Genomic DNA, 21,181 nt, shown 5'->3' with positions numbered 1-21,181 from the left:
TCCTAATACTTGATTTCGTCTAAACAAAATTCACATTTGTTTTCTTTCACCTTGAATCCGTATTCATTTATTATTGTGAATACTTCTTTTAGATGCTCTTGGTGTTCACTTATGGACGCGCTCCTGGTGATTATGTCATCCAGGTATGCATAAGCACAATCTATTCCATTCAGCATTGTATCCATTGCTTGTTGGAAAATCGCCGGCGCAACTTTGATCCCAAAGGGTAGACAGTTGTATTTGAACAACCCTTTGTGCGTGTTAATGCATAATATCTTTGAGCTTTCTTCTTCCATCCGAATTTGCAAATAGGCATCGGACAAATCTATTTTTGAAAATATTTTGCCACCATTTAGTCTGACAAATATCTCCTCAGGGCTTGGTAAAGGGTAGTGGTGGTCTTTTAATTTATCGTTTAGGCCCGTAGAAAAGTCTGCACAGACTCCAATTTGTTCCGACTTTTTTTTACGCACACCGTAGGAGCTGCCCATATGCTAGTTTCGATTTTCGATAAGATGCCTGTTTTTTTAGTCTATCTAGCTCGCTATTTACTTTGTCTAAACCGGCGAACAGTACATTCTGTTTTTTCTTAAACGCCGGTGTTGCATCCTTTTTAGCTCCAACGACGCCTTAAATTTATTGCATTTTCCCAGTCCAGTAGTAAATATTTCTGGGAATTTCTTTTGTAGATCTTTTTTAATATTTTATGACGTTGGGGTGCAACTGGTTATTTTTCTACTAAAAGCCGTCATTGGTTTATCCCAAATATTGAATTTTTCAATCCAGTCAATTCCCAGTAAGTTCTCGCTTTCTTTAATTATGAAGATTTTCAATTTCATTTAAATTACTGGACAGGATGACCTCCCCTTCGAATCTTATTTCGTCTCCTGTCACTGTTCGTGCACCTTTACTTGACTTTTGAATAGTCGGTTTACCCAGCTTTTTCCAAGTGTTGACGTTTATTAACGACAAATCCGATCCAGAGTCAAGCTGAAATGTCACTTGTTTGTCGAAAATATTTACTGATATCTATTTTCGTAAATTATTTTTCCCTTTGTCGTTTGTTCTCATTTGGTGTACTCTGTTTTTTTGTTCTGCAGCAAACACTCTTATGTTCAACTTTATCGCAATTGTAGCACCTGACATTTTTGTAAGGACAATCCTTTTCCAACTGTTTTTCATCACATCTTCTGCAATTATTACCTGATACTGTATTTTTATAATTCCTTTGATTATTATCGTAATTTCGTTTTCTGCAGTTATTATATTGACTATTATCGTAATTTCGTTTTCTGTAGTTATTATAATTTGAGTATTTATAATTTGAGTATTTTTTTGAATTTTGACTAGTCTCCAAATTTCTTTGTCCTGAGTTTCTGAAAGGTTTTTTAATCTACCTAATGTACACCACTCCTGCTTCTATATCCCTGGAATCTTTTTTTAGTGATACTGTAGGTGGGTCAGAAATTTCGTGAAAATAGTGAATAATTCGACCCCATCTTTCTAAGCTTATAACTCCTCAAAAATTGTAAATCAAGCCCTAATTTTTTTTTCAATTAAAGGAGCAAGGACAAAGGTTTCATTAAAAAAACAACAAAAAAACGTGTTTAAAAAAAAGGTTTTAAACTTCGGACTTTACAGGTAAATTTCTAAAAAAAACGTTCTTTTTTGTTTTAAATTTGAATATATCATTTATTGACCTTTTCTCTTCAATTTGTGATATATAAGACTTTGGTACATAAATTAATTATTTACTTTTTAATAGAAATATTAAAATGGGAGACGTGAATTATTCGACCCCCTGTCTTTCCAAGCTTATAACTCATCGAAAAATGTAATTCAAGCCATAATTTTTTTTTTCAATTAAAGGAGCAAGGACCAAGGTTCCATTAAAAAAAACGAAACAACAAATAACGTGGTTTAAAAAAAGGTTTTAAACTTCAAACTTTACAGGTTAAATTCTAAAAAAACACCACGTTTTTTTTTTTGTTTTAAATTTGAATATATTATTTATTGACCTTTTCTCTTCAATTTGTGAGTAAATTAATTATTTACTTTTCGGTGAGTAAATTAATAATTTAGTTTTTAATAGACACTTTAAAATGGGGAGGGGGGCGTGAATTAAAAAAAACGTTTGTCTAAAATATGATAAAATTTCACATTGACCCTGAAAATATCGTAAAAATAGAATCAATAGAAAAATTTTGATAGATTTTTAAAGTTTAAAAATCGAAAAATATTGAGTTCGGAAAATTCATTACTGTTTAAAAAAATATATATTTCTATTACTTTTAAAACAACTTTAATAGTTTATTTTGGAAGTATAATCCATAAAGAAAATTTTAAAAAAACACTTTTAACAGAGAAATCACAAGATTTTTATATTTTATTCGCAGTTGCGTGTTAGGGGTATCAAAAATTCCTACAAAAATTCTGATACACCTAGTGATACTGCCCTTTGGCAATCTTCTGCTAATTTCTGCAATGTCAGGCCTTGTTCTGTATCTAATTTTGAGAGAATGCGTCTTCGGATCTCTGAATATTTTGTGGATACAAGACCCTTTGCAAAGATTAAGCATTTGAAATCCGATAATTTGACGTTGTCGCAGTTTTTGTTTACTACTGACGCTCATGTTCATCAGTTTTCTTAAGATTCGTACATGACCATCTCTTGTGGAAAACAGACATGTTCAGTCCGAATAACTCATTAAGAAGCTTTACTGTCTCAGCAAAATCTAACTGATTCGTTCTCCGTGGCAATATGAAATCAACAAATTTGCAATGTTCACTGGTACCAAGCTTTCGAAGTAATAAACTTACTTTCTTTCTATTTGGTCAGTTTTCGCAGTCTCTTTCGAAAATATCTCCATACCTCTTGAAGTATGCATCAAAAGTTTTATCCTCTTCCGGTAGGTATGTGAACACATCTATGCTGTTAACAATTGTTGTGTTGGAGAAGGTTGTATTACTTTCTTGTATGGAATTAGCTGTTAATCTTTCTAATAGTCCTTTCTGTTCAAATTGCATCTGCGCGAACCTTTCTTCCTGCCTTTCTAGGCATTTTATGAGTCGTTCATTTTGTCTTTCATCTCTTTCTGCGTATAGTGCTTGCCGTTTTCTTTGTATGATCTGCTGATTCTGCATGAACTGTGTCAATATTTTAGCAAATTCCTCCATCTTGATTTTTTTTCCAAAGATTGGAACAATCAGTCTATTTTACTGAGTCACTTTTTACAATAACTACAAACAACCGTTTTTAGGTTGGCTTTTTTTTTTTTGTGTGTGTGTGTGTGTGTGTGTGTGTGTGTGTGTGTGTGTGTGTGAACCGAACTCTATTGATATTTTTTGCGTTGACCCTTTCTTTTTCCCTTTTTCTATTGAGGGATAAAAAATGTATTTTATTTTTTCTCTTCATCCGGTAAGTTTTGATTATGTACAAGAATTCTTTAAAAAAAAAAAAACAATCCTTTCTTGGTACAGCTAAAAAAATATCACTTTTCTCCTTCAAGACAATTTGCATAAATTAGTTCATGGTGTACTAGCAAAAACACCTTTTTTTCTTTGACTTTTCTAGTCACTTTGAAATGGTCACTTTTCTCTTTCAAGACATAATTTAGTTCACGCTTTACTAGCAAAAACACCCTCATTTTTCTTTGACTTTCGTAGTCACTTTGAAATGGTTATTGGTATTTTGCTTTCAAGTATCCAGTTCAAATATCTCGTTCGACAATTTTGTAGTTTCTTCCGTTTGGTTTTGTTTTGTTTTGTTTTTTGTTTTTTTCGACCGTGAATATCTTTCCGTGTAAATTATTTTTCGAATACCGTTGCTGGATCTAACAGTGAATTCTCGAGTAAATCTTTTTCAAAATCCTCGATGTTACTATTGTGTTCAACAGTAGATTTTTTTTCTTCGAGTACGTTTTTTTTTCAATCTTTCTCGAGTAAGTATTTTTCCCGCGTAAGTATTTTTTCGAATTCTCGAGCCGACTGTTGTGTTTAATAGTGGATTTTATTCTGTGTAAGTCTTTTTTCGAATTCTCGAGGCGACTGTTGTGTTTAATAGTGGATTTTATCCTGCGTAAATCTTTTTTCGAATTCTTGATGCCACTGCTGTGTATACTAGTAGATTTTATGCTGCATACGTCTTTTTGACGCTGCTCTTATGTTTTAATAGTAGATTTCATCTCGCGTAAGCCTTTTTTTTCGAATTCCCGTCGCCACTGTTGTGTCTGCACAAATAATTACCAAGAACACGGAAAGTAAAGGTATAACAATAATATATTAGGAAGAAAAGTTATATACATATTTACATGTATTCAGATATACTTCAGTTGGAGATATTCAGGCAGGTGACGTGTTGCATGAACTTATATATTTTTTCTTGTTCCTTTAATTGAAAAAATAGCGTTTGAATTATATTTTTCAAGTAGTTATAAGCTTCAAAAGATAGTCGAATTATTCAAGTTTTTATCACGCATTTTTAATGGCAATTTCTGACACTGTTACCACTGTGTACATACACAGTGGTTACAGTCATACTTAGCATCAAAGTCGACCCTTTACTCAACACTCTTCCTCTAACCTGACAGTACACAAAAACATAATGAATTGACAACGGAATGAGATGACAACAGTCATTTCTGAACGCATTTACCATGAAAGGCGAGTGAAGCCAGGGCTGTAGCCCTTGATATATGCAAGGCCTTTGACAAAAGCTGGCACAAAGGGCTGTTATGTCACTTGCATCGATGGGAGTTACCCGCCTTTGTTCAATGTTTAAAATGTAAACTATCGGACATAAACAACGTGGTTTAAAAAAAAGGCTTTAAACTTCTGACTTTACAGGTAAATTTATAAAAAAACACTTTTTTGTTTTAAATTTGATTATATTATTTATTGATCTTTTATCTTAAATTTGTGATATATAAAACTTTGGTGAGTAAATTATTTACTTTTTAATAGACATTTCAAAATAAGGGCGTGAATTAATTCGACCCCCTATCTTTCCAAGCTTATAACTACTTAAAAATGTAATTCAAGCCCTAATTTTTTTTCAGTTAAAGGAGGAAGGACCAATGTTTCATTAAAAAACGTGTTTTTAAAAAGTTTTTAAACTGCCGACTTTGCAGGTAAATTTATATAAAAAAACTTTTTTGTTTTAAATTTGAATATATTATTTATTGATCTTTTATCTTCAATTTGCGATATATAACACTTAGGTGAGTATATGAATTATTTACTTTTTCATAGATATTTCAAAATGGGGAGGCGTGAATGAAAAAAAACGTTTGTCTAAAATATTATAATCGGTTTATTGGAAAGAGCATAAAATTTCACATTGACCCTGAAAATATCGTAAAAATTGAATCAGTAGAAAAATTTTGATAGATTTTTAAAGTTTAAAAATTGAAAAATACTTTACTCGTAAAATTCAATTAATTTCATTACTGTTTTTTTTAATAAAAAATATTTCTATTACTTTTTATACAACTTTAATAGTTTATTTTGGAAGTATAATCCATTAAAAAATAAACAACCCACTTTTAAAAGAGAAATTATGAGTTTATTTATATTTTATTCGCAGTTTCGTGTTAGGGGTGTCAAAAATTCCCCCAAACTTCTGATACACCTAACGATCCGGCACTGTACATACAGCACCTAGCCTTCCCAAATGGTCACCATCTGGTACTGGCCAGGCTCACCATTGCTTAACATTGGTGATGTGGTGGGAATCGGAGTGTCAACATAATTGTGCTGTATAATAATAATAAGCTCCTGTAATTGTAGTCATAGAAGAATGCGAGCATGACGTTGCCAACAACAGGCTGCATCGTTATATTTTTTTGATGTGGTGAGTCCAAGTGCTTCCAATGTATCAACTGGGCTTGCACCATGGTTCACAGTTGCCTCATCAATGACAGATGTATTTTAATTCTCGTTGTGCATAGAACATACAACCAGATGCTATAAAATTACTGTTATGACAGACGTTCAATACTTAATGCCTTCGTCTAATTTCTCATATAAGCTGATTTAATAGAAATAGAAAATTAATAGATAGAATATATTAAAAGATGCCAGACATTTAGTAGACACGTGTTACATTTTTTGGATGTGGTGAGTCCAAGTGCTTCCAATGTATCAACTGAGCTTTCACCATGGTTTACAGCTGCCTCATCAATCACAGATGAAAGGCAACCAGACCTGAGTGCTGCTACAGATTTCATGACATATTGAAATTCACAATGCCAACGTTTTTACAAAAATAACATGATGTGGCATCGCTTCTTTTAATTTCATCCAAAGTTTCCTGTGGTGTGTGTGATTTCAAATAAGACAATTGATCACTGCATGACACTTGACAGGCTCCATTTAACACTTAAGTTATTTCAAACATTTTCAGGTGGTTTTAATGAGAATACAAACTTTGTTTTTTAAAGAAAATTATTAACACAGATTTGGAACACAATTTTTAACACAATAATACAAACACACATATAACAATATTTTTTACTTTTTCAAATTTTATAATTTTAATTCTCATTGCGGATGGAACATACAACAGGTTGCTATAAAATTGATGTTATGACAGACGTTCAATACTTAATGCCTTGGTCTAATTTCTCATATAAGCTGATTTAATAGAAATAGAAAATTAATAAAAACAGATGCCAGACATTCACAAAATATCAAACAATACAAAAATATTTTCAGTTTTTATTATTTTATTTTGGAGGAAACAAAAAAGACTAAAATGGTCAGGAAAGCTATGCAGAATGTGATGGTCCGGATATTTCTATGGTGATGATTAGCAACAAAGTGTTGAGTTGTGGGGCCGGAAGTTATGACAAGTGTGTTTTGAGAACAAAGTGTTTTGATTTGGAAGTTTGCCAACAGAGTGTGGAATTTACCTGATAAACTGTTAAGCATATAAGTTAGTTTTTAAAGATCCTCACTTGATTTTATTCTGATATGAATTCATATGAATAGTTATTATCCCAGTGATCGCTTAATTGAACAAGTTTGGTCTTCTATGCATTGTGTTTAAATATTTCGTAAGATTTTTTATTAGGCAAGTTAATATATTCTGATATGAATTCATATGAATAGTTATTATCCCAGTGATTTTATTCTGATATGAATTCATATGAATAGTTATTATCCCAGTGATTTTATTCTGATATGAATTCATATGAATAGTTATTATCCCAGTGATTTTATTCTGATATGAATTCATATGAATAGTTATTATCCCAGTGATTTTATTCTGATATGAATTCATATGAATAGTTATTATCCCAGTGATCGCTTAATTGAACAAGTTTCGTCTTCTATGCATTGTGTTTAAATATTTCTTAAGATTTTTTATTAGGCAAGTTAATATATTCTGATATGAATTCATATGAATAGTTATTATCCCAGTGATTTTATTCTGATATGAATTCATATGAATAGTTATTATCCCAGTGATTTTATTCTGATATGAATTCATATGAATAGTTATTATCCCAGTGATTTTATTCTGATATGAATTCATATGAATAGTTATTATCCCAGTGATTTTATTCTGATATGAATTCATATGAATAGTTATTATCCCAGTGATTTTATTCTGATATGAATTCATATGAATAGTTATTATCCCAGTGATTTTATTCTGATATGAATTCATATGAATAGTTATTATCCCAGTGATCGCTTAATTGAACAAGTTTGGTCTTCTATGCATTGTGTTTAAATATTTCTTAAGATTTTTTATGAGGCAAGTTAATATATTCTGATATGAATTCATATGAATAGTTATTATCCCAGTGATCGCTTAATTGAACAAGTTTGGTCTTCTATGCATTGTGTTTAAATATTTCTTAAGATTTTTTATTAGGCAAGTTAATATATTTCATAAACTTTTGTCTTTTTGTGTGATATTCTTTAGTCAATGTTCTCAGAAATCAAGGGGCTCCCTACATATGGCTCGCTTTTGAACTCTATATGACATTGGAATTGTTTGAATCTCTTTTGCAGTTGGTCTGCTAAGTATATGGATCCCTTTTTAACTCTATATGAAATACATAGATATTTGAATGTTCTTTAATGATCTTTTTTCTTCCGTATGTTTTTGCATATGAAGCAACAAATGTTCCTTCTATGCAAAGAACCACAGACTTAACAGGAATTTGGTTTTTCCCTTTCATAAATTTATTTTTATTTAAGCAGGTAATGGTGCATCCTATTAGATGTCAAGGATTCGTCATTTATTTTATACATTTCAACCTAGCGATCTTACAAATTACCCTTTTTTGTGAAATTGTTTGAATCTCTTTTGCAGTTGGTCTGCTAAGTATATTTGCCAGGTAATTTTTTTCTAATTTCAGTTGCTCCAAAGATTCCACTTTTTTTTCTGTATCATACATAAGACCTTGGTATTTCGTTATTTTTTTCCTCTCACTTCGTTTAACCCAGTATCATTTGGCACATAAACTTTTTTTTGTATATCGAACTTGACAAAAACAGTCTTGACAAAAACGGTTGGCCGGTTTTTTGATAGAAGCTGTCAAGCTGGCTCCTGTTTCGTGATGCTGGTATACCGTTTTGTGGTATGGATATTGGAAGATCATCAGATATTGTTTCCCGAATGTATTAAGATATGACGCAATGCATCTGACTTCTGTTCAAAAGAAGAAACACATAAGAAGAATGTAGTTAGTCTCCCACATGTGTTTTTATGACTCAACCGATTCGATTTCTGTGCAAGAGCCAAACCACATACTTAACAAGAATGTGGTTTAACTCTTATAACGACTGGTATGATTGATACCTTCTTAAGATTCCAGTTTCTTCTCATATTGTACATAAGTTCTTGGTATTTTGTTATTTTCTCCCTATCTGCTCTGTTAAGGCCAGGAACATTAGAGACGCTTACTTCAACTTAAGTTTCTTTCTCTTTTTTTTTTTTTTTCATTTTCTCCCTATCTGCTCTGTTAAGGCCAGGAACATTAGGGACACTTACTTCAACTTAAGTTTCTTTCCTGTATGTCTTTTCATATGAGTCGACAAATTTGACTTCTGTGCAAAAGAAGAACCACATATTCCGCAAACATGTGGTTTCTCTCCCGTATGTGTTTTTATATGAGTCGACAAATTTGACTTCTGTGCAAAAGAAGAACCACATACTTTACAAGAATGTGGTTTCTCTCCCGTATGTGTTTTCATATGAGTTAACAAACTTGACTTCTGTGTAAAAGCAGAATCACATACTTCACATGAATGTGGTTTCTCTCCCGTATGTGTTTTAATATGCTGAAACAAAGTAGACTTTTGTGCAAAAGAAGAACTACATACTTCACAAGAATGTGGTTTCTCTCCTGTATGTGTTTTCATATGGATCAACAAACGTGACTTATAGGCAAAAGAAAAACCACATACTTCACAGGAATGTGGCTTGTCCCCCGTATGTGTTTTCATATGAGACAACAAATTTGACTTATGTACAAAAGAAGAACCACATACTTCACAAGAATGTGGTTTCTCTCCCATATGCGCTTTTATATGATTTAACAAAGTTGATTTCTGTGCAAAAGAAGAACCACATACTTCACAAGAATGTGGTTTGTCTCCAGTATGTCTTTTCATATGAGCCAACATATTTGACTTCTGTGCAAAAGAAGAACCACATACTTCACATGAATGTGCTTTCACTCCCGTGTGTGTTTTCATATGATCTAACAAACTTGACTTCCATGCAAAAGAAGAACCACAAACTTCACATGAATGTGGTTTCTCTCCTGTATGTTTTTTCATATGACTTAACAAGCCTGACTTCCATGCAAAAGAAGAACTACATACTTCGCATAAATGTGGATTCTCTCCTGTATGTTTCTTCATATGAATCAACAAATATGACTTTGATGCAAAAGAAGACCCACATACTTCACAAGAATGTCGTTTGTCTCCCATGTTTGATTGCATCTGATCCGCAAAAAGTATATTGAATTGAGTGTATGATAATAAGCTGATAGGTTTCAACTTTGGAGAATTTCTATGAAGGAATTTAGAATTATTTTAAAATGTTTTCAGTTAACAATGAAGAAAGGTGCTGCATCCATTACTGGAGTTCTTTTCATTGTTTCAAATTCTGGAAATATTCAATAAATATGAAAAAATAAAATTCATGTGGTAAAATTGAATTTATTGTTTATTTTCATTAAAAATATCCACAACATTTATTAATTAAATTCAAAATAAAATGAGCATAGTTTTATGCAATACTGGTTGGTTAACAAAATTAACTTGTTTCTATTGTCAAATATTGAACTAAAATTTTCACATTGATTACTCGTATTTTGATTCTCCTTTCGTAAAAATCTAATTTGAAATTTTAAGATTTCACCAAGTCCTCTGACTATATGACCATGGGTTTTTGCAGATAATTTAGGAACTATTTTGTTTCCAAATGTTATCAATATTTTTTACTACACCTATACATACACACATATATATATATATATATATATATATATATATATATATATATATAGTGAGTGACACCAAAAAAGTCCGCACTTGTAATTTTTCAAAACCAAAAATTTTAGCTAAATTAAATATAACTTCTAATTCACCTTTTATACCTCTATAATTTTTTGTTGTTTTATTTTACATACACTTATCAAAGCCCGGAGGCCACTCGAGTATAAGGGTCAATGAGTATGCAGTAGTCAATGGGATGTTAATCGTTAGTAGTGGAAATTTGGTAAATTGAATTACTTAAGGGGACGGTTCAACAAGAATTTGTTTATGTTGGACTTGAAGACGACTAAATTGTAGTCAACTGGAAAGCAAGCAAATGAAAGAGAGTACCACAGGCCTGCAGTTCTAAGAAAGAAGCTTTGTTCATGGAATGTACGTTTAAGTTTAAGCACGGATAAAGAGTTAGGGAAATTATTGATAGTTGTTTTAGCTAGACGAGTGTTTTTCATAAATGTTTCATATTTGACTTCTAATTGACATATTCTAGTGTTCACGTCAATTTTAAAAAGTAACTTCTTATCAGGAAGGTAAAAAGAAACTCGGTGCAATTGAAAATTGTTATTTAAATGTAATTGTAGAACATTAATCCAACACAAATACAACATAAACACAATGAACTAGTTAATATTTAGTAGCATAGCATTGACAGTCTGCAATTTTGGGGGTTTTCTTTGAATTAGTCTATGGCAATACTCAGGTGAAAGTTTTGTACAAAGTTTTTTTTTTTCAGATTTTAAATCTCATCATTGTGTCACTGTTGCTTGATGTAATACCATACGTTTTTGATAGGATTGAGGTCTGGAGATTCTGCAGTCAATCCAAACACGGAATATCATTCTCTTCAAGGAACATCTTTACATTGCCAGTTGTGTGAATGAAGCATTATTCTGCATGAAGATGGTATTTTCATCCAAATTCTGGCCAAAGTAGTGTAGAAAATGCTCAGTTAACATATTAATGTACTTAGGCGAATTAATTCGACCTTGAAAGCGAAATATAGGACCTGGACAATTGGCACTAATAACGCCCACATTAAAACTGAACCTCTACCACCTTGCAACTGTGCACATAGGATTAGTGCCGATTACTTTATTAGATAAACCAAAAAGGTGGAGATCACAAAGAGAAAGTCGAAGCATATGGATTAAATGTAACGTTGTATAATCTGAAACGACAAAAATTACCATTACAGATGTTTAGATGCCTAAAAGGTTGATATTTTAAGCTAAGTTAAAGCTCATTTTTTGCTGCAGAGTTTTTTGACTTCTCGATTTTGTTATTTTTTAAATTGATATGAACACTAGCATATTTCAATTAAAAGTTGAATATGAACAGGTAAAATTATAGAGGAATAAAAGATGATTCAAATGAGGTATAAGGTTTAAACAGTTACATGCAATTTAGCTTAACTTTGCAGTTTTTGAAAAAATACAATGCAGACTTTCTTTTTGGCGTCACTATATATACGGATGTATAGAAACTTTTTACTACTTATTACTATATTTTTTATTATTAATGGTTCCCATATTGTGTTAAATACTATACTAGGCTTAGTAATTGATCATCACCCAGAATATATATGGTTTCCTTAAGCCAGATTACTCTTTATTGTTCTTCTCCATTTATAATTTTTATTTCATTCCATAAGGGTAGATGCTTTGCCTTTTACATCCATATATATTCTGTCATAACTAGTTTTTCAATCTCTCCAATGTTTTGCTAACCTTACTGTGAGTGACATGGCTCACATTTGTATAATTTCCAATAAACCGCTTGACACACACAACGTGTTTCTGAGGAGTCGTACCACTCTTGAATACTATGACGTTTTATAGATTACAGATTATTTCAATATTTTTTGTCAATTCATTCTTATATGGTATACAAACTGTGGTCTCTATAACATAAAGGCAGTATTCAGAAGCAATTTGACTATCTGAGAACATCTTGTGTCTTGCTCTCTGATGAAGGGTTTTTCTTAAACTTTCCACCTCATTTTAATATGTATTGTTATTATATTGTTATTAGTACATATTGATTTTGCTCGGTGTTTTCGGAAACAGACTGTTATTTTCTTTACATTATATAGATTGTGAGGATTGAAGTGTTGATACTGGCTACATATTTAAAGATATATAGAGTGTTATTAGAGTCTTAATGATGTAAACCCCATGTAGCATAACATGGAAAATAAAAGACACAAGAGTTTGATTTGGAGTGGTATTATTATTTTGTTCTTTCGTCAGTGGCAATGTTGTTATAATGGAGGAGTATCTATTTTCAAATTTTGTGCAGGGATTGACTTCACTATTGAAAAAAAGGCAGTGATGTCAATAACAATATAAATAGGAAAATAAGAGACAGTGGAAAAAAGATGATGTCTAGTGGTATTTCAGGGTGACCGGAGTAGTGGATGAGTAAACATGTCAGAAGGCCCTAGCAAAAGTTAAATGGAAGATCTGGCTTGACATAAGGCAGGAGTATGACGAAAATCCCATGGGGATTTGTCACATGAGGCAGTGGATTCTAGTTGAGGCTATGGGCCCAGTCAGTCCTCAAAATACGGAGACAGATGTAAAAGAGGAAACCAATTAGAAAGTAAGGGACTAGTACATAAAACTAGAGAAGTAAATAGGCAGGTAGATAATTAGATATTAGTTATTGTGGCGAGCTGGGCCATATACAGAGATTATGCAGGAAGCATATCCAAGGAAACGTGAGCACTCCATTCCTGTGATTCCTTATAAATGAAACAAGGGCATCAATGCCCATAGTTGGTAATATGGGCGCATCAAATTCCTTTTCAATAAGAATTCCGGGAGAGAATTATAGCACTCTGTTGGATAGGGGAGCAGAGGTGTCAGTAATAAAATTTTTTAAAGCCATCAGACAGAAACCTAATTATGTGATAAAAACGTTAGTTTAAGAACAGCTAATGATGTCCATATTAATTGTAGAAGGGTTTGTTCGATTAAGATTAGGGATAGGAAGTCAGTCTATCCACAAGGACTTCTTTCTTCCAGAGCATCTCAACACAAGTGTCATACTAAACCACAACTTAAGAAAAATTGATTAGGATGTACTTTGATTTAGGAGTAATAAGAATATTCAATGAGTATATCGCTCTGGAAGATTATATCTATATTTCATCAATAGTTCAGTAAGCACAGAAAATTCAGTTAGCAATAAGAATTACATTAAAACACCAGCATCTGCATACATACTTGAGAAGGAGCTGCAAAATAACTAAGTGTAGTGTGACTGCTAACATTATCGAGATTACCATGAATGATGGACAAAATAGAAAAAAATTTGAAGGGAATAAACATACCTCAAGAATTCAAGTTGGAAGTTGATATGTTGCTGAAGTCGAATAGAGATTTTGCTGAAGTGGAGCAGTTGAATCTCTACAGTTTCAGGTGATGATTGTCTGAAGACAGCGTTTCAATCCTACCCAAAGCCGGCCAGAGGCTTACCTAGCCCAAAATGTGGTGAGACAACAACAACTACAGAAGCCAGTAATTGCAGTGAATGCAGTCAGGAGATTCAGTTTCTATCCGTCGCGGTTACTAACTGACAAAGTCCAGAGGAATAGTTGGCTGAAAAGTCCTGAAACAACTAATAAAAGATAGCGATAATTGTCCGCAATAAATAAAATTAATAAATACTGCTCATCTCAATGAATTCCAATTAAAATAATAAAAAATGTTGTGATTTGTTTGTATCGTTTGGATTATTTGGATTATTGTTCTCATCTTAAATATTATTTTTAAAATGTTTGCATAATAAATAACACTCAAGATGAGAACAGTAGTCGTAATAATTTAAATAATACAAACAATTATTCCTCATCTAAAAAAATCAGAACCTTAATATTGTAATTTGTTTAAAAATCATGATTATTTTTTAATTTAGTCAAAGTTATTTGTAAGGTTTGTTGAATGTATTTTTAAGAAAACTTAAAACATAATAAGTTTCTTTAATTATCAGCATTCTTTAAACAAACGAATAGAAATTTTGATAACTACATTTCCAAATAAATTAACAGAAAAACTCTTTGGTACACTTACGTGTGTAAACAGTTTCTAATACATCGATCCCTCATATTGAAACCACTAGACGAGAATACAAACAGTTAATTAAAGAAAGGAGAAAACGACTAAATATAAAAAAAGGCTAAATTCGCAAAATTGGCTAAAAAGTCGATGTTTTCAAAATGGATGATCGATTTACTAGAATTTTGTATTAGAAACAGAGCACAACTTAAAAAATTGTAAATATTGAAATTTTTTTGATAATCTGGTAGATTAGTGACAAGTACAATGTCTAGAATCTTTCAACCTCCCATAAAAAAACTTTTATGATTACCATTTTTATAAGTTTTGGGGAGTGGTGAAAACGAATATATGCTTTAACAGTGGCACAGAGAAATAGTTTTGAAATAGATTTGAAAAATGTAATTTTTTTAAAAAGTGGGGTATCACTTTTTATTATGAATTTAACGTAAAATGAGCACCCACTTTATGGCAAACTAGTGAATGGAGATAATTTTGTTTCTAATTTCATCTTTCAATAAAGCCCTAAGACATTAAAGAATAGAAAACAGATATTTGTCAGTCCTTATGTTATCAGTGGTGACCATTTCTGCAAGTTTTTTTTTTTTTTTTACAAAGGCATCACCACATTATCAAGGCCCAGAGGCCACTCAAGGATAAGGGTTAAAGAGTGTACAGTAGAAGTTGGTCAATATAGTAATCATTAGTAATGAAAATTTGGTAAATTTAATAACTTATATGGAACGGCTCATCAAGAACTTATTTACGTTAGACTTGAACACAACCATATTGTAGTCAGCCGGAAAGCAGGAAAACGGAAGACAATTCCACAGGCGTGCAGTTCTAAGAAAGAAGCTTTGTTCATGGAATCTATGTTTAGGTTTAGGCACAGATAAAGAGTGGGGGAAATTATTGATAGTGTTTACAGCTAGACGAGTGTTTCTTGTGAAAGTTTGGCGAGGGGGGACCATAGATTGAAGCTCAGTTGAACACTTTCCATGAAAATAACGATACATCAGAGACAAACTCGCAACATCTCTTCTGTGAGATAGAGGTTGTAAGGAGGAGAAAAGGACATCTCCTACGAGGCTACGAAGTCTATTTTGAACTCTATCAAGGCAGGACAAGTCCTTTCTAGCAGCTCCTGCCCAGATGTGGCAACAGTATTCCATCCTTGGACGTACCTGGCTCTTATATAGATAGAGAATAGCATCAGCAGTGAGATATCTACTGGATCGATAGAAAGATCCCACCATTTTTCCAGCGGCCTTGGCAACAGATTTGATATACGTGTTCCATTTAAGATCAGGAGTAATGGTCAAGCCCAGAAGCTTGTCAAAACTTGAGGCCTCCTGAAGACGAGAGCCATTCATTTCAATTGATGACAAATGTGGATTAAAATGTTGATGATGTAAAGAGAGAAGCTTGGTTTTAGATGCATTAAAAGTAACCAGCCACTCCTTTCCCCATTGTACTACATGCTAAAGATCAGAGGAGAGAGAATTGGAGAGTACTTGCTCGTTTACTGTCTTAGATGTGGTACCATAAATGGTAGTGTCGTCAGCATAAATGTCTACAAATGATGTAAGGATATGATTTGGAAGATCATTAATGTAGATCAGGAAAAGAGTTGGGCCCAGGATGGATCCCTGAGGGACACCGGCATTAATACTGTGAGCTTCTGATTTTTGCCCCTCAACTACTACTCTTATGAACCTATCAGAAAGAAATGATTTAATAATTGAGAAGACTTTTCCAGCTATACCATAGCTAGCGATCTTATGAAGTAAACCTTTATGCCATACCCTATCAAAGGCTTTAGATATGTCAAGAGCAATTGCCCTAGAAAGATTGCCACCGTCGAGAGATTTGCTAATCCTATGCGATATAACTGTAAGGACATCTGCTGTAGATCTAGCAGAACGGAAACCATATTGAGTGTCACTAAGAAGGTTATTTTTGTTGAGATGTTTGATTACTTCTGTATTTAACACAGATTCTAGCAACTTACTCATGACGCACAGGAGACTTATTGGCCTGTACTGAGAGGGGGATGAGCGATCACCTGAATTCTTAAATACAGGGCATACTGATGAGATTTTCCAGGGAGATGGGAAACTATTCTCCTTAAGACAACGTTTAAACAGTTTTGTAAGTATGGGCGCTAGTTCAGGTTGAAGTTTTTTGAGTACTATAATTGGAATACCATCAGGGCCAGTTGCTTTACTTGAATCAAGGTTTTTGATTAGCTTGGCAACATCACGTACAGATATACGTATATCACATAGCGTGTTTTCTGATACAGGAGGAAATATTGGGGGTTGGCGGTCTTGGTCGCAAAGGGTAGAATTAGCTGCAAAGTTCTTGACAAAGAGTTTAATGGGATATTCATTTTCAGCATACAAAAAACTATAGAAATCGTCATCTGATTGTTAAGGTCAAAAGTAAGTGACAATTTACCAAAACGGCTTTCAGGCTCCGCCCCCCCCACACACACATTATCACCGTGTGGCCTGAATGTGAGTGCTCATTTGGTGCTAGTGCACTTATTGATCCGTGCTATTTTAAGAATAATATTTTCAAATTAAAGTTTTATGATATCTTTTTTATTTTATTTAATTGTAAGTTTAAGTACAGAACAGGTACAAAAAACCCCTCTCCCCATGTTCAGAATGGCTTTCTACAAATAACATTATTATTTCAGCATGGATCAATAAGTGCACTAGTACCGCTCATTTTACATAAAATTAATAAATAAATAAATTTATTTAAAAAAAGTGATTCCCACTTTTAGAAATCTAATTCCTTGCGCCACTTTTGAAATATATATTTGTTTCAAGCACACCTGAAAAACTAAAAAAGTTTTCATTGATTTTTTTTTAGAGTCTTTTTTTTTATTGCTTTACGTCAGATTCTAGACCAATAATTTTTTTTTTTTATGTTCAAGTATTGAAAATAAAATAATAGATTAGGGATAATAATCCACTAAGAAAATTAAAAAAAAAAACATAAAAACAAAAACCATTAAACAATGAAAACCATTTAAGATTTATAGCTTTTTTTTTCCTTTGGTGAACGAAAAAACAACATTAGTTAAAAATATTTAAAATGTATAAAATTATTTTTTTCTTTTTACATTTAAGTCAATATTGAAAAGAAAAAACAATCGCCAATGAAAATTTTCAACAATAAATCAACATTTTCATTAGGATTATTCGCTTAGTAAATGTAGTTATCTCCCTTACATTTTTTACGTATTCTGCAAATGTGCAAAAATCGAAACTAAATTCATGTAGTAATACTTACGTTTTTGTTTTATAATCTGTTTTGGATTAACTTTATCTGCTTTTATAAATGAAAAGATTTTTCAAATGTGATGGACTTTACAAGCTCAACTTAACATTCAAGATGACGAACGGAAGAGCAAGTTCGCAGAAAACAAAATTGAAGAGGAAAAATAAAAAAAGAAATCATTTCGAAATAGAACCGATCTATTTAAAATAAAATTAGTATAAAATTAGTATTATTTTATTTAGCATTTTAATATTTACATGAGAGAGAACAGATTACAAGTTTCATCTTTATTAATTGTTTAATTCGTTGCACGTACAATTTAGTGGGGGCGGGAATTGATAGTTTTTTTAGCAGCCTTTTCGTATTTTTATTTATTTATTTATTTATTTACTATTTGTTTCCTGATTATTTTTATTGCGTTTGAAAGATTAAAGCCTAAAGTTAATCTGGTGCTTGTGCAGTTTATCAAATATTAAAAATGGAGATATTGGAAAAGTTATTCTGAAAAATGTATTTACGGCGTCGTCAGAAACTGACAAACGAAACTGACAATTTCAGTTAAATTTATAAGTTAAAGAAATTCTTTTTAAGAATCCCTTGAAAGATAAATATTAGCTTTCTATGACTATTTCAAAGATAATTAATAAAGTAAAGTCTTAAGTTATTAAATTAATATATATATATATATATATATATATATATATATATATATATATATATATATATATATATATATATACCTTGTTTGTGCAAAAAAAAAAAAAAAAAAAAAAAAAAAAAAATTAGCTCCCTCGCCCCAAGCTAGAGTTTTGCACAATCAAACAACGCATCCGTATTTGTCTAAATTAATAATTTTAAAAAATTAATCATTATTTAAAAATAATACCAATTTTTTCTAGTTATTTTTCTAAATGAATTTGGATTTAAATTATTATATATATATATATTTTATATATATATTAGGTATGGGCAAAAATGGGCGGACAAAAATAGAAAGACGATTTATCGTAATTTTTTTTTTGTAGGTGTCCAACTACTTTTTTTTTTTTTTTTTTTAGATCAATATTAGTTTTCTGGGTCTATTTCAAAGATAATTAGTAAAGTCCTAAGATATTGAATTAAATAATAAAAAAAACACCTTGTTTGTACAAAACAAAAATTCATTAGCCCCAAAACGGATTGACGTTCGCAAAACAAACAAACTAAAATTTTGTAAACACGGAATGTACGAAGGCCCAAAGTGACAGGCAGTCGAAAGACTATGCAAACGACGTCATGTAATTAAAAGGGAGGAAGGGTGTGATATTTTCCCCGGTGCCCGGAAAACTCGTCCCGGGAAAACTCGTCTCCAGAAAACTCGTCCCCTTTCGCTAGGTAGGAAAACTGGTCCCTTATTGAATAAATATCGATTGAAAACACATTTTATGATCGTTCTTGAAGGAGATATTGTTTTTTTTTTTTAAATAGACTATAGCCCCCCCCCATAATATTAAAAAAAAAATTTTTTTACTTGTTTAATGTTTTTTTAATCGATTTTCTAAGTGTCCGTTTTCTACCTAACTGGCTAAGTTCTTAGTGGTTTCACTTATTTTAAAGCGTTTATTATGTTCAAAAACGAGACCGCATATTTTTTATACTAATATAAAATAATTTACTTTTTTACTGTTGTTATAAAAGGGTAAAATCGATTTTTCTACTTCACCGACTATGTTATTGTTGTGTGTTGTTTAATTTATTTGGAATCGTTTATTCGGTAAAGAAAAAAAAAACACAGAAAACAAGCAAAAAACATGTCGAGTGTTACGTGAGAACGAGAAATAATGTCCGATATATCACATCTTAAGAGTCTTGATAATCGCTAAAAACTAGAAAATTAAAGAAATTACTGAGGGAGATTTGGTTTTAAAAAGAAAATAATAAATTTTAGGGTTCGTATTACTGTACACATAGATTCGAAAAAGTTGTCAAAAAAAACAACAAATATATAACAAATAAATGTTATCAAAGGCAAGATAAGTTACTTTCCTACCAAACTGGATATATTTTTTGTGTTTTTATTCAGTGTAACATGTTTATTCAGCTCGAAAAACATACAGTGTTTACCGATGTATTGGACAATTCAAAATGGCGGCCGACTCTCTCTTAAACACGGTAAGTTCGGGAAAAGGTGTTATAAATAATAAACTAGACAAAATACTATTAAAAAAACACCGAATATATGTCAACCTATGTCACGGTAATATATATTGAGCGAATTTCTAACAGTATTTTGTCTAGTTTATTATTTATAACACCTTTTCCCGAACTTACCGTGTTTAAGAGAGAGTCGGCCGCCATTTTGAATTTTCCAATACATCGGTAAACGCTGCATGTTTTTCGAGCTGAATAAACTTCCTACGAAAAACAACCAACAAAAAATGAAATTAAAAAGATTCTTGATAAACGATAGCGCAGTTTTCAATAAAATTGACTAATAAATTTATTTAGTGATTACTTTTTCTCTGAATGATTGATTTTAGAATTTTGAAGTAAAAATGAAAAAAATTAAAAATGAGTTAACGAGAGATTGTTAGCACATATGGCATCTCTCGCGCCAAAAAAATATTTCGCTTTTAATTTATTAGTTAATTTTTGCAAAATTTGACAGGACGACAATAAATGTGGATAATTGATAGAATTATTATTTTAAATAACGCATGAGTACATTTGGTATCAGAGAAAACGAAAACATAACAACAAAAAACTATCATAATTAAAAAACCAAAACAAAAAAGTAACGCTCCCAGTTTTTAATTTTTTTGTTTTGTTTTTTATTATTGTTTTTATGACTCCAAAAAACATCGTTAAAATAATAACCAAAAAACTTGTAATTAACTTTTTATGAACATAATAAACGCTTTAAAATAAGTGAAACCACTAAGAACTTAGCCAGTTAGGTAGAAAACGGACAATCGATTTTATTTAAAAAAAAAAAAAAAGACATTAAACAAATAAAATTTTTTTTTTTTAAATATTATGGGGGGGCTATATTCTATTTTAAAAAGCAATATCTCCTTCAAGAACGATCATAAAATGTGTTTTCAATCGATATTTATTCAATAAGGGACCAGTTTTCCTACCTAGCGAAAGGAACGAGTTTTCCCGAGACGAGTTTTCCGGAGACGAGTTTTCCGGAGACGAGTTATCCCGAGACGAGTTTTCCCGGGACGAGTTTTCCTAAATTCATTTTCCCCAGACGTGCATCCGTACATTCCTACTCTCAACGGTTTTATAAATTTTTCCATTTTTTAATTTAATTATTTTTGTAT

The 21,181-nt window shown here is 31.6% G+C and overlaps 1 long non-coding RNA gene across 1 annotated transcript; it reads right to left on the bottom strand.

Moving 5' to 3' along the window:
* Nucleotides 1-8,931: 8,931 nt before the first annotated feature.
* Nucleotides 8,932-18,025, bottom strand: LOC145270487 (uncharacterized). The gene is made up of 3 exons (XR_013865391.1): nt 17,886-18,025; nt 13,856-14,142; nt 8,932-10,132 (listed from the first exon to the last, which is right to left on the bottom strand). It is a non-coding gene; the product is annotated as an uncharacterized LOC145270487 (long non-coding RNA).
* Between the last annotated feature and the right edge of the window lie 3,156 nt (nt 18,026-21,181).

This window comes from Euprymna scolopes, chromosome 46, assembly GCF_053919585.1.
Source record: "Euprymna scolopes isolate OS-2025 chromosome 46, ASM5391958v1, whole genome shotgun sequence".
Lineage (NCBI taxonomy): Eukaryota > Metazoa > Mollusca > Cephalopoda > Sepiida > Sepiolidae > Euprymna > Euprymna scolopes.
Note: the sequence above shows the minus strand (reverse complement) of the source record. Positions and strands in the feature narration are given on the sequence as shown.